We start from the raw sequence: 9,002 nt of genomic DNA on the forward strand, positions 1-9,002 counted from the left end.
CCTTCGTGAAGGAGGAGCCCATGGGCCGCTTTCCAGACACTGGCGATCGGACCACAAATCATTGTTAAAGATTCTGCCATCAGAGGAGTAGAAAGCTGCAGCCAGAAAGGATCAAGCATGTTTGATTGCTCACTAAGTCAGCTGTGTGTAGACAGACCAGTCAGTAGCCAGGGTCCCAATCTGGTCTAACAATAGTTTGGGCCAATGCCACGTCTGCCAGTCTGCAAATGGCTAACCTGGCATAAGCAGAGAGTGGGTTTATTGGAGTGGGTTTATTTAAGTGATAAGCCGGTGTTTGGAGGATATACAGTGCTTTGCAAAAGTATTCATCCCCTCTGCGTTTTTCCTATTTTGTTGCATTACAACCTGTAATTTAAATAGATTTTTATCTGGATTTTATGTAATGGACATACACAAAATAGTGAAATGAAAAAAATGGCTTGTTTCAAATAATAAAATAAAAAAATGAATGGGACATTGGTGGGTGCATATGTATTCACCCCTTTTGCTATGAATCCCCTAAATAAGATCTGGTGCAAACAAATACCTTTCATTAGTTAAATAAATTTCCCATGTGTGCAATCTAAGTGTCACATGATCTTAATACATGTACACCTGTTCTGAAAGGCCCGAAAGTCTGCAACATCGCACAGAGCACCGTTAAAACCATTATAAAAAAATGTAAAGAATAAGGCACCACAACTAACCTGCAAAGAGAGGGCTGTACACCAAAACTCACGGATCAGGCATGGAGGCCATTCATCAGAGAGGCAACAAAGAGACTAAAGATAACCCTGAAGCTCCACGGTGGAGATTGGAGTATCGGGTAATTGTTGAGGGAAACCTGTTTCATTCTTCCAGAGTTTTGAGACTGGGACGGAGGTTCACCTTCCAGCAGGACAATGACCTGAAGCATACTGCTAAAGCAACACTCAAGTGGTTTAAGGGGAAACATTTAAATGTCTTGGAATGGCCTAGTCAAAGCTCAGACCTCAATCCAATTGAGAATCTGTGTTATCACTTAAAGATTGCTGTAACAAAGCAGAACCCATCCAATTTGAAGGAGCTGGAGCAGTTTTGCCTTGAAGAATTGGCAAAAATCCCAGTGGCTAGATGTGCCAAGCTTATAGAGACATACCCCAAGAGACTTGCAACTGTAATTGCTGCACAAGGTGGATCTACAAAGTATTGACTTTGGGGGGAGTGAATATTTATGCACGCTCAAGTTGTATTTTTTTGTCTAATTTCTTGTTTGTTTCACAAGAAAAAATATTTTGCATCTTCAAAGTGGCAGGCATGTTGTGTAAATCAAATTATACAAATCCCCCCAAAAATGTATTTTAATTCCAGGTTGTAACGCAATGAAATAGGAAAAATACCAAGGGGGGGGGGGGGATACTTTCGCAAGCCACTGTATTGGCAAGGGTGTTGTTAGGCCCAAGAAGAAGTAACGGCTGTGCCAATATATCCTTCATGCACCGGCTTCAAGGGCATTATCACTTTTGTACAACAGGTTACCAAAATGTTAAAATAAATATTGACGTATTTTCATTAAAACTAAATACTTTGATGAATTATTCATACTATTTTATCCTTTCACGAGATATAGTCCTTACACACAACAGTTTGTTTGCCAGAGATGCGACCCAGTCGTTAAGTCTATTTGTTCTAAATTTATGCACACGACCCAGACGTTCGTTCAAAATTTCCGTTGCTTTGATGGCTGGCAACATTATTATCCCTTGCTTGCTAGCTAGCCAACAGTCACGTCAAACAGTGCAGCCAGAACTACAGCAAAGTAGGTGCATTTGCATTTGTTTAAGCTGTTTTTTAGTGATTTGTTTTGTGGGATACATCCATAACAATGAGCTAATGATGTGTGATTTCATCTGGCATAGAAAATGTGCTCTCTCTCCAAGACATTGTTCAGGGGAGCTAGCCAACTACACAGCTAACACAGTCACTTCAAACTGCAGCTGGTATGACGGCAAACTATCTGCATTTCTTGTTTTTCTATTGGCATTTCATTGTATATAGCCATAAAACTATGCTGATTCATGTTTTGTACAGGCTGAGAAAAGCTGCCTCTCCGTCTCGCCCGAAATGACACGTTCATTAATTAATATGGGATAGCTGGAGATCTAATTTCATTATTGAAACAATGTTGCAAATGTCGGAGAAGCAGGGTAAATACAAATCTCCACTGTTGAAAACCGATTGCTGGTCTAAAATAAATTGGAGATACATTGGATGCTTTTTATAGTGGAGATCAAGTGTATTACTTTCCTGCCTGGGCTGTTGAGACAGTGGATTGTGTAGTCAGACAGAATAGAGTAAATGGGCATTTCAACATCATAGATTTAGCCTGTGGTAACTTGTGGAATAGACAGTGGCTGGAATTAGATATTAACCAATCAAAATCCAGAATTAGAATGACCCGTTGTTTTATACTTGAAACTGTTTTTCAGGACCTATAATCAACTTTAGAGTTATAGTGTGTGTGTGTGTGTGTGTGTGTGTGTGTGTGTGTGTGTGTGTGTGTGTGTGTTTGTGTAGGATAGATTTGTCTTGGTCAGTGTCTGTTGTCTGACTGCCAGCATTATGTCTGTAGCAGAGCCATCATGCCCAGGCCCCCTCTAATCCCGACCCCTTCCCAGCCTGGTCCCCTCGTCTCTGGGCAGCTAGGGGGCAGCATGCCCTGGAGCCAACTTGGAGGTGTTGGTTTAGGCTCTCTGCCAAGACAGGATTAGTGGCAGACAATATCGGGTGTGTCCACACATCTAGTTTGAGCTGGCCTTCACTGGGGGAGGGGGAAGGAGGAGAGGAGAGGAGAGGAGAAGAGAGGAGAAGAGAGGAGAGGAGAGGAGAGGAGAGGAGAGGAGAGGAGAGGAGATGAGAGGAGAAACACATGGCCACGGTTTGAGGTTTGTGTGAAATGTATGATAAACAAATAAAGTTATATTGAACAATAATATTGTTATGTTTTCTTAATTTTAAGAAAGAGAACTTCATTTAGTACTATTTTGATTCAATAAGCTCAATCTCTTCATAAATAATTCAAACAACACATTTAACATCATATCATGAAAATATTCTTTGATAGAACACTGCTACATCCAAATATTTGAACTCCTCACACACCACATTAATTAGAAAAATATCAAGCACAATGACATAGATCTTGGTTTATCTGAAAACCTATTAGAGGTGGAGTTCCTACTGAAGGAACAGTCCTTTAAAGTCCAGACTCTTTTGTTGCGTCATTGTTGCAGCTTATTGTGTCAGTAATGCTAGCTGACTGCAAAACAGTCCACTGCCCAACATTACTGTTGTGGAAAGCCCATGCAGCCGAAACCAGGCCACTGTAAACCACCACCGCTTTTGGATGAGAACACCAGCATACAGTTAGGGAAAAAATGTATAAAAAAAGTTTGTTCCCCTCTTTTGTCTTGACTCTAAATGGCTCTAAATTCTAAATGGATTCATGACACAGATTCGGGTCATATTAACTTATCACCCTAATGATGCCGGAACTCGATACCAAACGTGACTTCCCTGATGCTCGTCTAGGAATACGCCAGGCAAATCAAAGTTCACATTTAATGTGTTTGTTCAGAGCGAGTGGGAGCCACCAAAGGGAGCAATGTGGAGAATAGATTGTATTTGTTGTTTCTTTTCTTTTTCTTTTTTAATAAACCAAAGCAATATCTCAGGAATTAACGACAATCAGACATTTTCAATATTGCCTAAGCTGATTTGTGTGCGTTGTGAGTAGGAGACAAAGGCTTTGGATGCTGTAGCTGAGTTTTGCCAAGCAACCAATTCACTCAAGAGTCCAAGCTTGCGTCTAAGCACCTAAGGTGGAGCCTACACACAAACCTACATGCCTTCTGAGTAGAGTGATGAACCGTCCTAAATCGCTGTTCATTTAAGTATGGGGGTAGACACAGGGGCTGTCTCAGGACTTGTCATCGATTGTGTGGGTGTGTGTGCGCGTGTGCGCATTTTATGTGTTTGTATCTGTGTGTCTGAGCAGGGGCGTCAGTGGCCAACAGGAGTTGGAGAATTGGGGATTGTTGGATGGTTCTGGAAGGAAGGGGACATGCTATCACACATGCTATCACTGTCTACCCCACAGGAGAGATCTCTGTAGGGGGAAGAGAGTGCCCTCTGCACCTTACTCTCCAAAACATCTATCCGGCTATTGCACACACCTCCACACATATTCTATACATTCTATCTCTCACACTCTTTCTCTTCATTTCTCTCTCTCTCTCTTGCTCTTTAGTTCTCTTGTTCTATATTAAATATGCTTTTCTCAATTTACATCAACCACATTTATATGCAGATGATACAGTCTTTTACTCAACTGGCCCCTCCCCGGATGTTGTGTTATAATGCTCTACAACAAAGCTTTCTTAGTGTTCAACAAGCTTTTTCTGCCCTTAACCTTGATCTGAACACCTCCAAAACAAAGGTCATTACTTGTTATTTGTTATTTTGATCTCTTACTTTTTTGGGGGTATTTTCTTAAAACTGCATTGTTGGTTAAGGGCTTGCAAGTAAGCATTTCACCTGTTGTATACACATGTGACAAATACAATTTGATTTGATTTGGTAAGGAGAATGCCCCTCTCCCACCGGTGTGATTACTACCTCTGAGGGTTTAGAGCTTGAGGTAGTCATCTCATACATACATACATCTCACTGTCCTTCTCTCAACACATATCAAAGCTGCAGGCTAAAGTTAAATCTATACTTGGTTTCCTCTATCGTAATCACTCCTTGTAGGGCACATCACTGCACTCTGTACTCTTCTGTAAACTGGTCATCGCTGTATACCCGTCGCAAGACCCACTGGTTGATGCTTATTTATAAAACCCTCTTAGACCTCACTCCCCCCTATCTGAGATATCTACTGCAGCCCTCATCCTCCACATACCGTTCTGCCAGTCACATTCTGTTAAAGGTCCCAAAGCACACACATCCCTGGGTCTCTGCTATTTTCAGTTCGCTGTAGCTAGCGACTGGAACGGCCTGCAACAAACACTCAAACTGGACTGTTTTATCTCCATCTCTTCATTCAAAGACTCATGGACACTCTTACTGACAGTTGTGGCTGCTTTGCGTGATGTATTGTTGTCTCTACCTTCTTGCCCTTTGTGCTGTTGTCTGTGTCAAATATTATTTGTACCATGATTTGTGCTGCTACCATGTTATGCTGCTGCCATGTTGTGTTGCTACCATGTTATTGTCATGTTTTGTTTTGCTAAAATGCTGTGTTGTCATGTGTTGCTACCATGCTGTGTTGTCGTCTTTGGTCTCTCTTTATGCAGTGTTGTCTCTCTTGTCGTGATGTGTGTTTTGTCCTATATTGTTTAATCCCAACCCCTGTCCCCACATTATAAATAAGAATTTGTTCTTAACTGACTTGCCTAGTTAAATAAAGGTTAAATAAAATAAAATAAATACAATTTCTCTCTTTCTTTATTGATCTCTCTTTCTCTTTATTTATCACTCTTTCTCTCTCTTTTTTCTCTCTCTCTCTCTCTCTCTCTCTCTTTATTTATCTCTCTCTCTCTTTATTTATCTCTCTATCTTTCTTTTTATTTATCTCTCTCTCTCTTAATATCTATTTTTACTTCTCTCTCTACTTCTCTCTCTATCTCTCTTTATTTATCTGTCTCTCTTTATTCATCTCTCTCTATTTATCTCTCTCTCCCTTTATTTAATTCAATTCAATTCGCTTTTTTGGCATGACGTAACAATGTACGTATTTGTTACGTTCCCCAGTTTATGTGTTGTAGTTTGTGTATTTGCATGTGTTTTATTTCAGGAAATGGCTTCCTGAAATCCCTCAAGCTGCTGATTGGTCGACTCCAGGGCTAATTGGAGAGCTGACCCCGCCTCCTCGTCAAGACACAGCTGTCTCCAGTTACATTCATTCTGAAGCTATATAAAAGCCAGTGTTCTGTTCAGGAGAGAGAGATTTGGAGGTAGGGATTGCTGAGAGAGATTTTGCTAGAGAGATTTGGAGGTAGGGATTGCTGAGAGAGATTTTGCTAGAGGGATTTGGAGGTAGGGATTGCTGAGAGAGATTTTGCTAGAGAGATTTGGAGGTAGGGATTGCTGAGAGAGATTTTGCTAGAGAGATTTTGGAGGTAGGGATTACTGAGAGAGATTTGCTTGGAGGTCATTACAGAGAGATTTTGATAGAGGTTGATTTTGCTGGGAGTTCATTGCTGAGAGTTGGTATGTTTTGTGAGTTTGTTGCTCAGGTAGAGCTTAGTTGATGTCCTTTGTTTGTTTGTGAAATTGTTTAATATCCTGTTTCATTTGTTCCCAGGGGGAAAGGGGAAGGCACCTTGGGAGTGCTTAGGCAAGAGGCCCGCGGGCATACATATACCCGTAGTATATTCATTGTCTAGGTACACTAGGTAAGACCTGGGCGGACCACCCCCTGTATTTTGGTTAGGGCACCAGGTGGTGCTAAATTAGGTAAGTGGTGGGTAGGCAGGTAAGATAGGAGAGGGGGGGCTTTGAGATTTACTTTCTTTGCTTTGGTTCCGTCCAGCCCCTTTTCCCCATATTACCGTGTACAGGAATAAAGTCCTTGTAAAACGGTACCACATTCTGTCTGTCATCCTTACTCACACCTACAGTCCATACCTCTTTCACTTCACAGAGAGTTTAGTTGTAGCAGGGTGTTGCGTTCCCTCTTCATAGAGGCGTGCGTTGCCAAAGCTTTACAATATAAAAATAAATTAAAATGAGAATCAAAATTGTCAACGGGACAACCGTAACAACAATAACCAAGTGTCAAAATAACCATACATTCAACAATAACAATAAGCATACAGTAGAGTACATGTGCAGGTTGGTTGGTCTGTCATACACTGTCCCTTAACTTATGGCGGGCAGCAATGTAGTGCGCTGCCAACCCACAGCTCTCTGCGTCCTCCCCCAACAACCTTGAATAAGGGTTTCAAATTTGGGAAAATGACACTCTATTCTTTTTATATTTTTGTCAGGAAATGCAGCTCCGTCTCAGGTTCTGCTGTTGTGCAGTGGTTGCACAGCCTTTCCTCTACAGGGTGCCAGGTTTTCCTGTGTCTAACCTTCTCAATTGCAAGGCTGTGCTCACTGAGCCTGTACTTTGTCAAGGTTTTTCTAAGGTTTTGATCAGTAACCATGGTCAAATATTTAGCCACGGTGTACTGTCGATTTAGGGCCAGATAGCACTGCATTTTGCTTTGTGCTTGTGTTTGTGTTTGTGTTTCCCAATAAGCAATATAGTTTTGTTTTGACTGTGTTGTAATTCGGTTTATCCTGATTGATTGGATGTTCTGGTCCTGAGGCTTCAGCGTGTTAGTAGAACAGGTTTGTGAACTCAGCCCCAGGACCAGCTGGATGAGGGTACACTTTTCTTTGCTCAGCTCTTGGCATTGCAGGGCTTGGTAATGATATGAGAGGGGGTCACTGTATTTTAGATGTTTCCAAAACTTAATTGCTCTTTTTTGAGTTTTTATTATGAGTGGATATTGGCCTAATTCTGCCCTGCATGCATTGTTTGTAGTTTTCCTCTGGACATGTAGGAGAATCTTAGATAACTCTGCATGCAGGGCTTCAATGGGGTGTTTGTCTCATTTGATGAAATCTTGTTTTGGAATTGGACCCCATGACATATTCAATTAGTTTTAGCCAAATTTGAATAGGTATTTCAATTTCAATTAGCTTTTTAATGGCGTAGAATGCCCTGCATGCTTTCTCTCTCAGCTCATTCACTGCCTCATTAAGATGTCCAGTTGAGCTTATTTTTAAACCTAAGTAATTGTAGTGTGTACAGTACTCAATATACAGTATTTTGTACCAATTGAGAACTTTGGTCTAATTCCCTGATCTGGATCTTCTCTGGAAAAATCATTATTTTAGTCTTTTGGGGGTTTACTGCCAGGGCCCAGGTCTGGCAGTACTGCTCTAGCAGGTCCAGGCTCTGCTGTAGGCCATGTGCTGTGGGTGACAGCAGCCATAGGTCATCTGCGAAGAGTAGGCATTTAACTTCTGAATTGTGGAGACTAACACCAGGGGCTGAGGATTTTTCTAGAATAGTGGCCAATTCGATAATGTAAATATTGAAGAGTGCAGGGCTCAGATTGCAACCCTGGCGAAGGCCCCGCCCCTGGTTAAAGAATTCTGTTATTTTCTTACAAATTTGAATGCTGCACGTATTGTCAGTATACATTGATTCAACTATGTCATATGTTTTACCCCCTACACCACTTTCAATAACATTGTAGAACATTGTATGCATTGGCATTGTATGCCAATAGAATCAAATGGTTTTTGAAAGTCGACAAAGCAAGCGTATATTTCGGTATTATTTTGGTGGACATGTTTATCTATCAGGGTGTGTAGGGTGTAAATATGATCAGTTGTGCGATGTTTTGGTATAAATCCAATTTGGCTTTTACTCAAGACATTGTGCTTATTAAGGAAGTTTAGAACTCTTACATTTATAATACTACCGAAAACCTTCCCCAGGTTACTGTTCACACAAATGCCTGTGTAATTGTTAGGGTCAAATTTGTCTGCGTTCTTAAAGATTGGGGTTATGAGTCCTTAATTCCAGATGTCAGGGAAATAACCTACACTCAGGATCAAATTAAACCGTTTTAATATAGCCAATTGAAATGTTGCACTAGTGAGTTTGAGCATCTCATTTAGGATGCCATCAGGTCCGCATGTGTTTTTAAATGTGAGAGCCTGAAGTTTCTTATAGAGCTCCTGGTCAGTAATTGGGGAGTCCAGTGGATTTTGATTGTCCTTTATAGATTTTTCTAATCCATTCAACTTCTCATGAATTTAGCGTTCTGCGTTTGTGTCAATTTGAAAGGTGTTGTAGAGTTTTTAAAATGGGTTGTCCATATGTCACCATTTTGTATCGCAAATTCCTCTTGTTTAGATTTTTTTTCGTTTTTTCCAATTTTGCCAGGAGTTGTGTG

This window comes from Oncorhynchus mykiss, chromosome 22 (genome assembly GCF_013265735.2).
Source record: "Oncorhynchus mykiss isolate Arlee chromosome 22, USDA_OmykA_1.1, whole genome shotgun sequence".
In the NCBI taxonomy this organism is placed as follows: Eukaryota; Metazoa; Chordata; class Actinopteri; order Salmoniformes; family Salmonidae; genus Oncorhynchus; species Oncorhynchus mykiss.